The sequence below is a fragment of the Callithrix jacchus genome, chromosome 11, assembly GCF_049354715.1.
Source record: "Callithrix jacchus isolate 240 chromosome 11, calJac240_pri, whole genome shotgun sequence".
NCBI lineage: Eukaryota > Metazoa > Chordata > Mammalia > Primates > Cebidae > Callithrix > Callithrix jacchus.
Window position 1 is genome coordinate 48,417,022 of NC_133512.1, and position 19,136 is coordinate 48,436,157.

The following is a 19,136-nucleotide window of genomic DNA, read 5'->3' on the forward strand; positions in this document are numbered from 1 at the left end:
AGTAGTAAGTAGTAAGCATCCCTCCCACATGCTTGAGTGGTGTCAGAAGGAGACCAGGGGAGAGTCGGGACTTTTAACACTACCCAGTAGCAATGAGATCAACCCCTACCACAAGTGTCAGTGGGGGCCGAATGGGAAACAGTAAATAGGTATTAATAATAAAAACTGCAACTAACATTATACTTAATGGTGAAACACTGAATGCTTTTTTACAAAGAGTGAGAACAAGGCAAAAATGTCTGTTGAAAGTTCTAGCTAGTGCAGTAGGCAAAAAGAAAAAAAATAGAAAGCATACACATAATAAAGGAAGAAATAAAATTATCTCTATCTGAAGATGACGTGATGGATTGTCTATATAATAGGAAATCCAAAGTGATCTACCAAAATACACCTACAACTAATAAGTGAATTCAATAAACATGCAAAAGGTAATTTTATTTCTAAATATTAGCAATGTATACATGAATACCAGAATTAAAAATACAATACCACATAGAATTGTTGAAAATATAAGAAATACTCAAGTGTAAATCTACAATACATGTATGGAGCTTGTATACTGAAAACTACAAAATGCTGATGAAAGAAAAGGAGATCAAAATTAGGTTAGATATATACTGTTTTCATGGACTAGAAGACTAAGCATAGTAAAGATATTAATTGCATCGAATTTATGTGGAGGTTTAACATAATTCCTCTCAAATTCTAAGAAAGAATTTTTATAGATAAGGAAAAAAATTACTCTAAAATTTGCGTGGAAAATCAAAGGAATCACAAGAGTAAAATAATTTTGTAGAAGAATAAAAAAGTGGGAAGAGTAAGTCTACTTCAGTTCATAGCATATAGCTACAGTAATAAAGATTGTATTGTCTTGTCTCAGAGATACACACATAGATCAATGGAAAAGAATGAACCCATACAAATATGACCAAAAGACTAGGAATTTGGTTCAGTGTATACTGCTCAGGTGATGAGTGCACCAGAATCTTAAAAATCAACACTAAGGAACTTACACATGTAACCAAATTCCACTTGTTCCTCAAAAACCTGTAGAAATAATTTTTTTTAATTACAGGAAAAAGAACTAATGGTTCCAATAACACTTTAAACAATTATAACCTTCTCAGTCAAATCTGGAGAAGTGACACAGCAAGGGTCCCGTCTTACAGAAAAAATATGCTCATATCCCAAACTTTTCTTATATTTGTAAAAACATCTCTGTGCTTTTTTTCCAAAAGTGCTGCTGCTTCAGTTGGGCTGCCAAAAGCTGTAAAGGTGAAGTGGAGCTCGGAGCGGGACCTCGTTTCATAAGAATACCTTTTTGCCTCATAACATAATGACATAACATAATCTAAAGTAAGAAAACCAATCTTTAGAAATGAAGCCATATTCTTACAATCTCACCTCGCTTTGCAGATTTCCTTTTACCCAAGTGCATCAGAGCACTTAAAGTGGGACCTGACTTCCAATGGAAACATGTAAAAACAGTAATTGTAGTATCCTGCCGACAGCTCTTTGACTTCCCTTTAGGATTTCTATGATTTGCCTACTTTTTAAAAACATTTTTACCTTATTCACAATGGCAAAAAAAGTGACATAAAAACATTTTTGTTTTTTTGAATCAAGAGAGACTAAGCTTTTTTTTTTTAAGCTTTCTTCATTTCAATTTGTTACTTGCATGGTGGCACCATTATTAATTGTTCTGATGGTGCTAGTGTCTAAGAAGCTTCTGCAATTAGTTTTATGAAAATTTCTCAGAGTAAAAGTGCATTCATGTAATCCTGTATTATTTTTTGTCATCTGGGTAATGATGTTATTATAAAATCTATAAAATCATACTCAAGTGTTAAATTATTTGGAAAACTGCTAGTCATAAAGACAGTAACTATGCAGTCATGACTTCTTAAGCTTGTTCTAATTTGTAATGGAGTAAAAAGTCCCCATTGTGTGTGAGTGAATTTTCATTGGCAACAAGCAAAAACCATCTGAAAACTGGAAAAGTTATGTTTTCATCAGTATATCTACTGTAATTCTGGACATACAGTGCATTCTTTCTTTGAAGTTGTTTTAGAGGTGATTTAGTATTTGTTCACCACCATTTTGAAGGTGAAAAAATTCTCTTTTTATTGTCTACCCATTTATTTACATATCTCTATATATTACATACCTCTCTCTATATGGAAAAAATATATATATATATATATTTCCTTTTCTTAGAAAGGCAGTACAGTAAAACCATTGTATTTTTCAATTCCAGTGGAAAAAATAAGAGAATACAGATAAGATAGTTTTTCCCAAAAATGTAGGTTAAGAGATACTACTGCAACTGAAAACCAAATATAATTCTATACATTCTAGCAGTCAAGACAAAAAAACATTATTCATCGCTTAAAAAATTATACTAGTTCACAATGGTAAAGTAAAGTGTAATACTCAGAAGAGTTTGTGGTGTGACTGTGTTGGAAATGATCATCTTCAGTAAATGTTTTGTGAAACCTAAAGGAATATGCTTTCCATAGACTAGGAATTTTCTTATTTTTTGTTTCAGGGAATTTATGGAAAAGCTTTACTCAGAGACATACTATGTCAGAAGCAGAACTAAAAATGTGAACTTGATCTTTCAGTTCTGATGTTTGTCCTATGATTATGCATAGTCTAACCTTCTACTGTTCTGCTTTGCAGAACTAGTACAATGCCTTGAAGATGAAATATGTAGGCATTAGAACCATTTTAATATATAGCTAGGCCTTTTTGACCCTTGTAGACCCTGACCCCAAAAGAGGGGCTAGTTGAACCAATTTGGCAATAAATAGCTGTGATGAGATGGTTTTGACACTGAGGTAGAGGACCCCACTTTTACATATGTCTAAAATTCTTAGATAGGAAAAGAAATCCTTTTATTTTATTTTATTTTTTGCCATTATTGTAATCTTTTTTAAAATATGTATTTTATTGCGTTTTAGATTTTGGGGTACATATGAAGAACATGAAAGATTGTTGCATAGGTACATACATGGCAATGTGGTTTGCTGCCTTCCTCCCCATCACCTATATCTGGTATTTCTCCCCATGTTATCCCTCCCCAACTCCCCACCCCCCGCGGTCCCTCCCCTAGTTCCCCTCTACAGACCCCAGTGTGTGATGCTCCCCTCCCTGTGTCCATGTGTTCTCATTGTTCAACACCCACCTATGAGTGAGAACATGCAGTGTTTGATTTTCTGTTCTTGTGTCAGTTTGCTGAAAATGATGGTTTCCATGTAGGTTCATCCATGTCCCTACAAAGGACACAAACTCATCATTTTTATGTCTGCATAATATTCCACGGTGTATATATGCCACATTTTCCCTGTCCGGTCTATCATTGATGGGCATTTGGGTTGATTCCAAGTCTTTGGTATTGTAAACAGTGCTGCAATGAACATTCCTATGCATGTGTCCCTATAATAGAACGATTTATAATCCTTTGGGTATATACTCAGTAATGGGATTGTTGGGTCAAATGGAATTTCTATTTCTAGGTTCTTAAGGAATCGCTATACTGTCTTCCACAATGGTTGAACTAATTTACACTCCCACCAACAGTGTAAAAGTGTTCTTATTTCTCCACATCCTCTCCAGCATCTGTTGTCTCCAGATTTTTTAATGATCACCATTCTAACTGGCTTGAGATGGTATCTCAATGTAGTTTTGATTTGCATTTCTCTAATGACCAGTGACAATGCACATTTTTTCATATGTTTATTGGCCTTATAAATGTCTTCTTTTTTAAAGTGTCTGTTCATATCCTTTGCCCACTTTTGAATGGGCCTTTTGGTTTTTTCTTATAAATCTGTTTTAGTTATTTGTAGATTCTGGATATTACCCTTTGCCAGATGGGTAGATTGCAAAATTTTTTTTCCCATTCTGTTGGTTGCTGATTCACTCTAATGATTCTTTCTTTTGCCATGCAGAAGCTCTGGAATTTAATTATGTCCCATTTGTCTATTTTGGCTTTTGTTGCCCATGCTTTTGGTGTTTTAGTAATAAAGTCCTTGCCTATGCCTATGTCCTGAATGGTTTTGCCTAGATTTTCTTCAAGGGTTTTTATGGTGACAGGTCTTATGTTTAAGTCTTTGATCCATCTGGAGTTAGTTTTAGTGTAAGGTGTCAGGAAGAGGTCCAGTTTCTGCTTTCTGCACAGGGTTAGCCAGTTTTCCCAACACCATTTATTAAACAGGAAATCCTTTCCCTCTTTCTTGTTTTTGTCAGGTTTGTCAAAGATCAGATGGTTGTAGATGTGTGGCATTGCCTTTGAGGCCTCTGTTCTGTTCCATTGATCTATAGCTCTGTTTTGGTACCAGTGCCATGCTGCTTTGATTATTGTAGCCTTGTAGTAGAGTTTGAAGTCAGGTAGTGTGGTGCCTCCAGCTTTGTTCTCTTTGATTAGAATTGACTTGGCTATGTCAATTAGAATTGACTTGGCTTTTGGTTCCATATGAAGTTTATGGTGGTTTTTCCCAGTTCTGTGAAGAAGGTCATAGGTAGCTTGATGAGGATAGCGTTGAATTTATAAATTACTTTGGGCAGTAAGGCCATAAGAAATCCTTGTATTTTACCATCAAAGTGATGTGCCTAAAAGTAAATAACTCTGTAAAAGGTAATAATTCCATTAAGCTTTAATGGAGAAGAAAACTGATAGCATGAAGACAATTTTGGGGTGAGAGAAAGAAAAAGAGAGAGGTGTGCTTTTGTGGTAAGTTTCAGAAAATACAGATTTCTGAATTATATCTTCAATGGTCCTGCTTTATTATGTTGGATGGGGTTCCAAAAGTCTGCATAACTAACAAACTTCTTGTATAACACTGATGTGGGCCATCTGTAAACTTCATTCAGGAAGACCATTAATGCGAAGGAGACCAAGAAGCAAAGGCCACTTTGGCAACAGATGATATTAATTAGTATTTACCTCATAGTTTGTTGTAAGGATAAGTCAATATATGAAAAAAAACACTTGGAAAATTGCCTGGCACATAGTGAGCATTCATAAAAGTTAGCAATTAAAGAGTAGGTTGAATATACTTTCTATTTTTTTTTTTGATGAGACAGTATCTTGCTCTGTTACCTAGGCTGGAGTGCAGTGGCACTGTCATGGCTCACTGCAGCCTCGAACTCCTGGGCTCAGTTAGTCCTCCCACCTAAGCCTTCTGAGTAGCTGGGGACGACTTGGTAGCATGTGCCATCAAGCGTGGCTAATTTTTTGTAGAAACAGGTTATAGAGACGTTACCCAGGCTGGTCTCGAACTCCTGGGATCAAGCAATTCTCCCAACTCAGCTTCCCAAAGTGCTGGGATTACAGAGGTGAACCATTGTGCCTGACCTATATTTTCTATTTCAATAGGATGCTTGATGGTTTGTAAGCTTTATTTTTTAAAAAGTCCCTTATTAATGCTTCTTTGTGCATATTGATACTTCTTAGATTGGAAACCACAGATTGTGTCAAGTTCATCCTCACCTGTTGCTCCTGTTGTCAAAATGGCAGGACTATGGGAGGCGTAGCCTTGAGAAAGGTTAGCTTTGAACCATGCTGCATTTCATTATACTCCAGTCAAGCAGTCAGGTTTTCTCACCTCTAGAATTCACGTTCTGCTGATTATCATTTAAGTACATTAATTGGTTACAATGTAATTTCTGGCTAGACCCATATGAACAAAGAATTGTTACTGATGGCTCATTCACAGTTTTAGTCCCTTTTGTGTAGTTGGCTAAGAGATTCCCCCCAGATTTCTCTATCATCACCTACACAGCTCTCCCACTGGTTATAAAATACTGCAGCAGCTTGTAGGTAATTGATCAGACAAGTGAACTGTAAAATATTCATTTTCTACTTCAACAGCCAAATAAATCTCTTGGGAAAAGGATGAAAATATTGCTTATGCACATCAGGTCAGTAGAGTAACAGCAAGTTTGCTGATAAGCAGGAGTCTACTACAGAGCAAATACTTAATTCAGTGCTATGCCAGAGACCGAGAGCCTCCGTGCAGGCTTCCCGATGCCTGAAGCTACAAGTCTCATTATATACTGAACCTGAGGCATCAACATCAGCACTCTAGTCATGTTGCTCAAAGGATAGTGCTTCCTCTCTTAATTAATCAGGTTCATCTTGGCATAACATGCCAAATAGCCAATTAACACTCAGCTACTGTAACCAACATGCTAAACACTAAATTGCTAATGAAACGAGTAGAAAGGTAGCTGTGCAAAGGATGATGAGAAAAGAGGTCAGCGGATTGCTTTATAATACCTTCATCTCTTGTTTTCTCTTTTACTAGGTTTATTCCTCTCTGCTGACTTTTTAAATAACTGTTAAGCTTCTTTGATTAGAAATTATTAGAAGTAGATTGCCCTTAGACTAGTTAAGCTACAGGAAAATATAGTTTATTATTTTAATCTCACTCTGTGTTTGCAATAAGAAAAACTATTACGAGACCTTTGCCTTGGTCCTGTTTCTATTTCTTTTCTTTCTTTTTTTTTTTTTTTTTTTTTTTTTTTTTGAGACAGAGTTTCGCTCTTGTTACCCAGGCTGGCTGGAGTGCAATGGCACGATCTCGGCTCACCGCAACCTCTGCCTCCTGGGTTCAGGCAATTCTCCCATCTCAGCCTCCTGAGTAGCTGGGATTACAGGCATGCGCCACTGTGCCCAGCTAATTTTTTGTATTTTTAGTAGAGACGGGGTTTCACCATGTTGACCAGGATGGTCTCTATCTCTTGACCTCATGTTCCACCTGCCTGGGTCTCCCAAAGTGCTGGGATTACAGGCGTGAGCCACTGCGCCCGGCTCTATTTCTTATTTATAAGGAGTCTCAATCAGTGGAAAATAAACTTGAAAATTGTTTTTCTGCAACATAACATTCTCTAGAGCCTCGATATATTTTCCTTTTTTATCCCTTCATGGAATTTTGAGTAGATTTAAAACGTGGTCCAGACACTATAGTCATTAAAACTTAGTGTACTTTGTAACTTTAATTTGTAATCTTGGTTTCAAACTCATCTGTTCCCCTATCTGTACCACGGGGTTGGGTCCCTCTCCTCCTTTTTTTTGAGACGGAGTTTCGCTCTTGTTACCCAGGCTGGAGTGCAATGGCGCGATCTCGGCTCACTGCAACCTCCGCCTCCTGGGTTCAGGCAATTCTCCTGCCTCAGCCTCCTGAGTGGCTGGGATTACAGGCACGCGCCACCATGCCCAGCTAATTTTTTGTACTTTTAGTAGAGACGGGGTTTCACCATGTCAACCAGGATGGTCTCGATCTCTTCACCTTGTGATCCACACGCCTCGGCCTCCCAAAGTGCTGGGATTACAGGCTTGAGCCACCGCGCCCAGCCCCCTCTCCTCCTCTTTTAAAGCCTGGCTCCCTGAGGAGGAGGAGGAGGAAAATAATTTCTTTGAAGTGGTCATACTTATACTCCTCCTTCCATTGGGTGTCACTATTTCTTTTTTTTGTTTTTCCTTGCTTTTTTTTTTTTTTTTTTTCTTTTTAATCGTATTTTAAGTTATGGGGTACCTGTGCGGATCATGGAGGATTGTTGCATAGGTTGGGGGTGGGTAGGGGAGGGATAGCAGAGGGTGGGGGGATTGGGGATGGATAACATTAGGAGAAATACCTAATGTAGATGCAGCAAACCACCATGGCAAGGGTATTACTATTTCTTAAACTTGCTCTGATAAGATATTGATATTTTTTGTAGGAGAGAAAAAATATTTTTTTTCTTCAACCTTCAAAACTTTTTTTTTTTTTTTTTTTTTTTGAGACGGAGTTTCGCTCTTGTTTGTTACCCAGGCTGGAGTGCAATGGCGCGATCTCGGCTCACCGCAACCTCCGCCTCCTGGGTTCAGGCAATTCTCCTGCCTCCGCCTCCCGAGTAGCTGGGATTACAGGCCTGCGCCACCATGCCCAGCTAATTTTTTGTATTTTTAGTAGAGACGGGGTTTCACCATGTTGACCAGGATGGTCTTGATCTCTCGACCTCGTGATCCACCCGTCTCAGCCTCCCAAAGTTCTGGGATTACAGGCTTGAGCCACCGCGCCCGGCCCCCTTCAAAACTTCTTAATAGGAACAGATCCCTACAACAAAAGACACATTAACAAATAAAATGAAAGTTTGTTAGCATAATATTTTATGTATACATGAGAGATAGGCAGGAAGTGAGTAATTCTAAAAGAGGTAACTTTAACTCCCAGCTTATATAGATAGCATCTTTGACAAAGAGTAGTGAATTTTTAGGGAAGTGACAAAAAGGACAGGACTTTGAGTCTTTGGGGCAGCAGATTGTGAGGAGATGAACACATGGCAGATGAAGGCTGATTAGCAAAGCTTGCTGATATAGATCCTTCTGGTGCCACCTCTGGGGCATAAGAGCCTAAATTTGTCTTCAGTGCTTAACCTTTGTCCTCCTTGGTAGGGCAAAAAGAACGGATACTGTTTGTAAATTTATGCCTTGAATTTAGATGAAAAGAGAAAGAGCCAGGAGATTTCTCTCATCTGCTTCTTCTCAATTGCTTTCAGCTCGAAACAATCCTTATGCCAAGACATATTCTGGTCTTCCACATCCTTTACCTGGCAAGTGTTTAAAGGATGATCCTCAGAGCAACACCTCTGTGAACTCTTTGGTGAGCTTTTGGAGTCTCTGTACTCTCTACTTCTCTGCTGCAGGAAGTCCAGCTGTGGCTCAATCCCTGCCAAGTGGTTATTCATCACTCATCACTTGCCCTCAGCACATAAACTCCCAGTCCCATCTTCCCACCAGCACTCTTGGGTGGAATCCCAGTAAGATGGTATATGTTTTTGTGATGTTCACTTCACTTTTGAAGAGAAACTCATGAAATCCTTTCTATACCACCTTACAGGATATGCATAGCTCTCCCACCACCATTTCTCTCCAACTTACTATTCTTTTCCCTTCTCAGAAAGGTGTAGGATTTGGATGCCACATCCAGGTAGGGAGTGAAATATTTACCTCTCTTTCTTTCAGTCACTCCAAAGTTCTTTGCTCCAGAAGTCATTTTCATAGAACCCCAAACTGTTTTCTTGAGATGGAATGGAAGCACTATCCTTTTTCCCACAAGGGGAGTAATGAGTTAAGCTAAATTATTGCTAGCAAGAACCCTGCATGGCCTTGTCTGTGAGCCTGATGATTCTCCTCTAGTTTCCTCATAGTCTTGTAATCTCAAGAAACTTGTAATGGGAGTGAGAGGGTGTCTTTAGCTCATAATAACAGTGGAAAACCTAGCCTGTGTCAATTTTTGGCAGTTATAAGCAGTTTGTGATGTACTTTTTTATTCCTTGTGTGTTTGGGTTTTGGGTTTTTTCTTTTTCTTTTTTGGTATTTTCTAGCTCTGAACCCTGATAGTTATGGAGCAACAAGAAAAATTCCGCTCTGTCACCTGTTATATATCTAATCTATGCTAGGAAGCTTAATGGAAAACCAAAAAGCAATCAGAAAATGTCTACATTCTCTTCTACCTGGCTTCATTCTTTAAGCAATGGAAAATTGGAAAGATAGTTAAAAACAAGTTTTTCTTGTTTAAAGTTGTATCTGGCTCTCAGGAGAAGGGTCAGAGAATGTGAATGTTCTCTCTGGAAGTGGAGTGATATCTTACCACCTTTTTCTTTATTTTTACATTTCAAAGTCTAGCTTCAGCACAGTCAACACATATCCGAACGCCTTTCTTCTTTTCTTCTTCTTCTTTTTTGGTTGATACAATCTTTGTATTTGTGGATTCAGTGACTATCAGAAGAATAAAGGTTTCTAACTGCTCTGATGCTGGCAGGATAACTATTTCCAGGGAGGAAATCATTAATGATCAACTAACTTTATTTTTAGTTCCATTTAATTGTCATCAATATTAGTAGAAATTCACCTAAAATTGTGGCAACAGAGAATCAAAGAATTGATGGAGGGATGAGTGCAATTTCCACATCTTTACTAGTTAAACGTATCAAAGCCAGGTGTTTGAAGAAAATATTCCAAACTACTTGAGCAGATATTAGTAATATACTAATATTACTAAAATATTACTTTATTAGTAATAATAAAGAGGAGAAGAATACATACTGGATTGACAGCCAGACAAATGTGCTAAAAGGCAATTTACATTCTCTTCCTTGAAGCATTTTGTTGATGTTCTATATTTATCTGTCACTTTTATAATAATAAACGTATTAAATTGATAAAGATTTTTTGAATTTCATCACAGTCATACAACACATGTACAAATAAAGGAGGGGAACTAAAATATTTTCACTGACTGGTTCTAAGAAGAAGCTATACAAGTACTTTTCTTCCTTTTTCTATTTTTAATTTATTTTCCAATTATTCGATAATGAACATGCAGATTATTCTCTATGAGGAAACTAATTATTATTCAAATTAATTATATTTTGTCCAGTAATTCTTGATGTGAATAAAATGTGGTAACATTTTGCAATTCTGTTGAGAGGAAAATAGTCAGCTTAAGATATATTTTGGAGTAAAGGATTGTCAATATCATATAGTCTACAGTCACGGCCTCCTGGAGAAGACAAATTGAACACCACAGGTTTTTAATACTAGAGCAAGTACATTAGAAAGAGATGCTACAGTGATGCTACAAATATAAAGTTTCTTACAGCAGAACAGTTAGTTGCAAGTTTACTGTTGTTACCTAAGTTGTAAATTTTTTCTTATATATTGTCTCATCTTTTCAAATAAATTCAGAAACGATAATTATAACCACTCAGTACAATTACTTTTTAACATATCCATTTAGGATGACTTCAGAAATCAAAGAACTTACGTGTCCTTGAGAGTAATTTTCTTTCTAGCTACACAATTTTTTGATAAAATAATCTTGAAACAAGATATTTTAATTCTTTCTATACTTCTCAAGTCCTGATTATTATTACATGTATTTTTAAATATTTTTAAGTAAAATAAGGCATGCAACATGCAAATAATACAATTATTTTTCTACCTCCTAGCTTAAAAAAATATAAAAATTTGGCAATAATTTAATTAAAACTCCCATTTCACTCCTCATTGTTGCTTTCCATTTATTTCCCTTAACAGTAAGTATTATGATAAATTTGGTGTTTATGTGCTTATAAATTTTATTTTACTACATATTTCTGTATTAATTTTTCAAATTTAATTTTTAATTTTTATGAGTAAATAGTACATGTATATATATTTGTGGGGTACATGGGTTATTTTGATACACATGTAAATGCGTAATAATCACATCATGGTAAATAGGGTATCTGTCATCCAAAGTATTTATCAATTACTCACGTTCCAATTATATTCTTTTAGTTGTTTCCAAATGTACAATGAAGTTTTGTTGACTGTAATCACAATGTTATGAAATTCTGGATCTTATTCTATCTGACTATATTTTTGTAGCCATTAACCATGCCCACTTCCTCCTCACACCGATTATCTTTCCCAGCTTATGGTTACCATCAGTTTACCCTCTGTCTCCATGAGTTTTTAAACAATATATGATATCATATGTAGGGGAGAAAAGATTTTTCTTCCTTCTCAAGATTAATGGCTGAGGAATCTATAACAAAAGATTAACAAGAGAAAGGCATAGACATTTATTTAATTTAAGTTTTGTACAACACAGGAGCCTTCAGAAATGAAGACCCAAGGAAACAGGCAAATTTGTGTACTTTTATGTTTAGGTTTGATGAAGAGTGGATAGTCATGGAGAAGGATGATCAGAAAAAAGGGTGTCATTTAATTGTAACAAATCCAGCAAGGCCTGTTTGTTCAGCCTCTTCTCTGAGTCCCTGTGCATTCAGAGATAAGGACCTTCTTTTTTCCCAGGTATAGAGCAGTCAATACTTGTAGGAGGGCCTCATGACCTACTCCAGGAGAAGATCAGCTAGGTTTTACGTCCTGCCTCAAGGAGGTCAACTAATTCTTTCGATATTTTATGTCCTGATTCAGGAAAGAAAGTGTAAGGGAAGGTTGAGAGAGACTTTTCTGCCGTTTCTCTTTTCTTAAATGCCAGAATTATATATTTTGAGGTAGTTTGTCTTTAATACTGTCAATTATTAATTCATACTGACTTCACAAAAATATTGTTTTCTTCCTGAAGTTTTACATTTTGCTTTTTAATATTTAATTTTCTAATTATGCTAAGATATTACATTTGATGTGCTGTGTAATCCAATTCTGTATTTTCTATGTAGTAACTAATTTTTCAAACAGTATTTCCTTTTTCTTAGAGATAGGGACTCACTGTGTCTCAGGCTAGAATGCAGTGGTGCAATCATAGCTTGCTGCAATCTTGAACTCCTAGGCTCAAGTGGTCCTCCCTACTAGGCCTCCAAAAACACTGTGATTACAGATGTGAGTCACGGTACCCAGTCCCTCACTATTTCTTTTCTTCACAGATCTGTACTACTGTTGCTTATTTATCTAGAATTCAGTCCAGCTCGGTCATGAATTAAGTTTCTGTATACCTATAATTCTACTTCCAAACTCTCCATCTCATTGCTTAAAATTTTCTTTCTGTGTCATGCAAATGTAGAAATTAATACTAATTTTACAGGAACTTGAGGAGAATCAGCAAGGATACTCACAGTGAGATGGTTATGGGAAACTTGGGCTCCTCCCAAGAGTCCATTAAATTAAGGGAATTAATATCCTTAAATATGCATAACCCATTCATGGCATACAAGTTGGGATGTTTGCTCCACACTGTGTTGTGAGTCTGTTTGTATTTGCTCCAACATTACATTTTGTGAATTAGTGTTTCATAAGTCTTGCTATACACTAAGGCAAATATTACAGGAATATTCTTTTTTCTTCAAAATTTTCTTGACTAGGGCATTGAGCATTTCCATGTAAGTTTTGTAATTTGCATGTTAATGTCTATTGAAAGGTCTAATACAATTTTTCTTTCTTCTCATTGAAGTTAGAGATCACTTTGGAAAAAATTGGCATCTTGACTCTGGGGGGTTCTCAATTTCATAACCACAGTATAATTCTCCATTTATTTAGATCGCTGAATGCCTTCAGTAAAGACTAATACAGTTTTTCTCCACAAAGTTTAAGCACATTTTTTTGTAAAAAAGTGTTTCTATATAATATTTTTGAATGTTATCTTTGCTTTTGAATTTCACTTAACCTTTAAAATTAATTTTGAATAGTGTAATTGTTGCAAAAAAAGAACGATTTAATTTTAATGATTTCCTTGAAAATTCTATCTAGTATTTGAAATAGACAATGCAATGAGCTGAATGTTTGAGTTCCGTCAAAATTTGTAAGACAAAATCTTAACCTATAAAGTAGTAATATTGGAAAGTAGGACCTTTAGGAGGTGATTAGGTCATTTCTGTTGTTCATAAGCCACCCAATGTATAGTATTTTGTTACAGTAACCCAAACAGACTAATATAAAGTATTTATCAGATTTGAGTGATAGAAATTTTGTTTTATTCCAGTTCTTATTCTTATTATTTCAATTCTTTAACATGAAATACATTGTGTATACCCTATAGTATAGTATAAAAGACAATGGAAGTTACCAAAGTCTCTCCCTTGATTTTAAAGGAAAGGCTTATATCCATTCACTGTTAAGGAAAATGTTTGCCTATTTTTCTTCTCTTTTTGCTTCCTCTTTCTCCTCTTCTTCTTTTAGATCTCTTTATAAGAAATTTTCCTTATATTTCCAATTTAGGGGAGGCTTTTTGCCATCATGAATGTAATAGTGCACTGAATAATTTTTTTATCACAATAAACATACTTGTTTCTAGTGAGCTGATAGTATGGTAAAATAATAAATTTTTTTGTTAGAGTGATTAAGTATAGAAGTAAGAATTATGTGAAATAAGGTAAGTAATGAAGTTGAAGAGTTGTAATGAGATTCTAAACATCCTCAGTGTTATTTCCTATGGGTTTGATAGCTAGCATAAAATAGTTTAACCAAAACATTGTAACTATAAGGTTCACTTATCATATCATATTTGAAGCAAGAGAAATAACAATAAAAATGTTTAGGATAATTTTTCTGTTTTTAAGCTTAGAATAAAGTAAAATATGATATATTTAATACATATTAGTTACTATATCTTTTCTGCCATCCTTTTTATTGATGATACTAATGAAATGCAGAAAAGACTCTTTTCTAGAATGTGCAAATGTCTAATGGGAACTGAGATTTCTTTTAAATGTCTCTGTAACAGATACAAGATTTTGCCTGAGGGTGCTCTTTGAAAAATGAGAAACATTAAAATAGTATAAATGAAAAAAAAAGTCTTCTTTCTCAGCCTGTCTGTATTCATACTTTTAAAAAAGTTAGAAAACAACTTCATTATTTTTAATTATAATCAATGTACTTTTTAAAATTCAGTGTGAATAAAGAAAATGTAATTAGAGTCAAACATTCATATTAATATAAGAAATCTACATTTCAAATGAAAATAGGCAATATATAGTGCTAAAAGACCTGAGACCACCCTCTCTTCCTACCATTGACTTTAAGACTCCTAGTGCTAACCCGTCTTATCTTATGATTTAAAATACATGCTTATCAGATGGCCATTTATTCACTCATTCTCATCTTTGTATGCCTCTGAGCTTTTTATCTGACTTCTCTGTGGCTTTTTCCTCCCATTACACTTTTGGATGCCAGGTTTTATAGTAAACAGACTCCATACAGTTTTAACCTACTGATAATATTCTAATGACATTTCATGATTTTGATGGAAACTTGAATTTCCCTGAAGATATTACTTTCTGGCAGAATTCTTAAGGGTAGGGTGCTCAATCTTCATTAATTCCCCTTATAATATGAAGGTACAGAGTGAGGCTGAGGGGGCCAGGATTTATGTGTTTTCAATCCCTGTGATACTTCTAGACCTCCTCCCTTCTTCTGTGAGTAAAGGTCCCTGCTCATTTGAGATTATGTCCTATGGCTGCATTATGCTTTTCTCATCCTTGTTCTGGACTCTACTGCCCCTTCTCATGACTTCCTTTGTTCACTGAGGCTTTAGCCACTGGTCTGCAATTGTTCTCGTTGATCCATAGCTTAATGTAGTTGGAGGTGACAAACGTGTCCATATTTATGACCTGTCCAAAATCTAGCTGATTAGTTCCTTGGTTTTTTATTTCCATGAAATTATGCAATTCTAAACCCTTTCATTTTTTCCTCACCCTTAACGTGCCCCTATCTATAAAACTTTTAATCAGAGAATACTTCCACACCTTTTCTTTGTTCTCACCCAAATCGCCATGTTATTGCTCCTTTTCCTTTTAACAAATCAATAACTTTTAACTGTTTTTCACTATGTTGTAATTTTATGAAATCACTAAAATGTTATAGACTTCTTAGTATGAAATATTAATTTTTTTGCATCTTTGGATAAGGTAGGAAGAATAAGCTATGACTGTCTATCAATATTGTCTATGTATATTTTCTGGACTTTTTCTTTCCTTAAGGTACTTTTGGCCATGAAATCTTTAGATATTATTTTTAAAAACATTCCTCCCACCCATTCTAAATTGATTTGAAATAGCTAATGCTTCTCCTGGCTGGTATACAATGATCAATTGTATCTACTTCTGATGATAAAGAAAAAATAATATGTAAATTTACCTTAAAGATTTTCAGACCAATTTCTCTAACCCTAGTCATTTGATAAATCATTTTAAATAAAAAATTAAGTCAAATATTAAAGCAAATTTAGTGGTCATTTACCTGAAGAATCTTCTGCCCATTTTTCAATGTTTTAATAATCTCCAAGGATTTCAAAATCACAAATGGTGTGATAAATCAAACTTTTTAACAAACTCCATAGCTTGCTACATGTAACTATTGTAATTGTATATTATTTAAGTAAGTTTGACAATGTGAAGAACTAGAATCAGTAGATTTCCCATCACAACTCTATATAGGCCAATAAAATATAAGCTGATGCAATTCCATAAATGCTGACAAAATGCATAGGACTCCTGGGTCATAGAGCAAAAAATAATTTATTACATAGCAATAACAGTAGGTAGAGAAAAATCACTATGTGAGTTCCCTAAATGCCAAATTTTACACAGTAGCATGAAGAGACAAAGGGTGCTGGCTCATGCAGTGGGCAAACCACAGCAGGGGAATCCTGAACCTATGACATTTGCCACTTGTACAGTAAGCAGGAAGCGAGACTTTTGTTTATCCAGAGGGTTAACAGGAACAATGCATGCTTATTTAATGCATTCCAGAGGGCCATTACTTCTCTGAATTTCCAGCTGATAAACAATTTTGAGAAGTAGCAGTGGACTACTAATCAAGAGATGTGGGATCAGGGTCCTTGGAGGACTCCTTCCCAACAATTATTCCTTCACTTAGTTTATAAGTGTCTTAGCTATGTGTCAATATTTTGCAAAGATATGTAAATATTATTTAAAGATTTGACTACTTTAAGAAAATTTTGGAGCTCTTTCCATGTTTTCCAAAGTTCTTCATTATGAAATGTTAAACATTCTCATAAGAATGTGCATAGAAATGTTTTCATTTTTCTCATTCTACTTACTTCTCCAGTTTCATATCATCTTATCAGTCTTCTAAAGCATGGCAACAGATTTCATTCACATAATACACAATTTGATGCTTGTAAGGTTTCTACAACTCTGTGTAAATTGAGTTCAGGGTGTCATCAATTTTAATGAAATTCAAGAATCGTTATTGTATATAGCCTCTGATACTTTCTGTGTACCTATTGCTATTCCCTTACTTTACCCTAAACTCTTAAACCTTATTTCTGTAGCCAAACACCTCAAATAATCTATGATTTTCATTTTTTTGTTTAGGGATGCCCCCTTTTTTTTTGAGACAGAATTTCAGTTTTGTTTTTTTTTTTTCCAGGTTGGAGTACAATGGCACCATCTCGGCTCACTGCAACCTCCATCTCCTGGGTTCAAGCCATTGTCCTGCCTCAGCCTTCCAAGTAGCTGGGATTACAGGAAGGTACCACCACGCCTGGCTAATTTTGAATTTTTAGTAGAGACAGGATTTTGCCATGTTGGTCAGGCTGGTTTTGAACTCCTGACCTTAGGTGATCCACCTGTCTCAGCCTTCCAAAGTGTTGGGATTACAGGCATGATCCATGGCACCCAGCCAGGGATGCCCTTCTTCAGGCCCTTCTTCCTGCTTTAATCTTGACTGGTTGTTCCAAGACCTGTTCTCTGAGTACTACTCTGAGATTTTCTATTTATTATCATCCTAGAAACTCCTTTCAGTTTCTTTTTTTGCAGGTTCTATACGTTTTGAAGCACATATTTCCCTCTGTTTAAATTAGTTTTTTCACAGCTTCGCATTTTCCAGTATTCTTTGGCACCCTTAGGGAAAGGATATAGTGAAAATAAATTTGGAGAGGGTGCCTAAGTGTCACGTGTTTATAATACTGTCTTAGTTGGTTTATAATTGTATTGTGTGTGAAATTATAATTGGAAACAATGTTCCATCAGTTTATAAGAGATATTGTTCTACTGTCTTTCATTGTTGTTTGGGAAATCCAATAGCATTTCATAACCATTTTGTTAAAACTGATTACTGTTTTGGTTTATAATTCTAAAAATTTGCAGAATCTTCTCTCCATCCTTCTATTTTGAAATGATGATTTGTGGGCAACAACTTGTTACTCTATTTGATGTGACTTGTTACTGTATTTACCACCAAATCGGCCATTTGAATCTATCCTCTCATTCTTTTCAGTTCTTGTGATGCTTTTTAATTTGTGGTTATTATCTTATATAATTCTATGTATTTTTTCACTCTTCTTTTTAGAATTTTTATTTACTAGGTATTAACTTCTCAGGTTAATCATTTAATGTTATTCATATTTTTCTATGTTTCTACTCTTGTCGTTTGTTTGTTTGTGGCCCCAGGATAATTTCAACAAATTTAGTTTCTGATATTCACATTGAACTTTTAATTTCTTTTTATTTTTTGGTGTCTGAATATTTGTTTTTAACATTATCCTGTCTTGTTTCATGAATACATTGCCTTTTCATGTTTCATGAAAATATTTTTTTGTTTTTGTTTTTTTTTTTTTTGAAACGGAGTTTCGCTCTTGTTACCCAGGTTGGAGTGCAATGGCGCGATCTCGGCTCACTGCAACCTCCGCCTCCTGGGTTCAGGCAATTCTCCTGCCTCAGCCTCCTGAGTAGCTGGGATTACAGGCATGTGCCACCATGCCCAGCTAATTTTTTGTATCTTTAGTAGAGATGGGGTTTCACCACATTGACCAGGATGGTCTCGATATCTTGACCTCGTGATCCACCCGCCTTGGCCTCCCAAAGTGCTGGGATTACAGGCGTGAGCCACCGCGCCCGGCCGTGAAAATATTTTAAATTTCTTTAAAATTGTTTTCTGCATTGTTAGTTTCCTTCAAGTTTGTTTATTTCTGCTTTGAGTGCTGTATTTTGTAGTAAATGCTTTTTTAAAATGCTTGAAGATTTTGGTTGTCTGTTCTAATTTAAATGAAAAAGAGTATAATGGTAAGTAGAAAAACCATATATATGTAGGTGGCTGTTGACTGGTGAATTTCCTGATAGGAATCAAAACTTTTGGGAGGGACATCTTCAAGTGTTAAGTCAGTTTCTGTTAGTCTTTTCTATTTGGCCAGTCCATTTGGAGCGGAACTCTAAATTTCTGGGTACGAATAGTAGCCTAAACCTATTTGTCTGCTTTCTAGGAAGTGAATCGAAAAGGAGAAATAAGATGTCTTATCATTCAGCATTCAGTCTGTCATTTAATACCCGTGCTTAGCTACAGAATTTTTATCCCTATTTTGGATGTGCTTTCTGCTTTTGCAGTTTCTCTTGTTTTATCATTATATTACCTGCCAGAAGGGACCTTATAGTGCAGTCAAGGTGGAAGAGGATATATGGGTTTCCATCTTACACAGCCTTTCAAACTAAACTCATTTTCATTCTCTTCCCTCAGACTATCACCTTCTAAGATAGAAAGTGACTAATTCCTGAGCTTTTCCTAAGTTCTGCCTCATGGGTTGGTTTTTATTTGTTTCTTTCTTTCCCCCTCATGAGACACATTTGTTTTCAGAACTGTATGGTATATCTTTTGTTTGTTTGTTTGTTTTGTTTTGTTTTGTTTTGGATAG

At 35.6% G+C, this 19,136-nt stretch overlaps 1 long non-coding RNA gene across 1 annotated transcript in view; it reads left to right on the forward strand.

The window, feature by feature from the left end:
- Positions 1-18,421, forward strand: part of LOC144578221 (uncharacterized) — a 61,913-nt gene extending 43,492 nt beyond the window's left edge. The window contains exon 3 of the long non-coding RNA XR_013523669.1: positions 16,880-18,421. This is a non-coding gene — a long non-coding RNA (uncharacterized LOC144578221). The remainder of the gene's footprint in view (positions 1-16,879) is intronic.
- The last annotated feature ends 715 nt before the right edge of the window (positions 18,422-19,136 follow it).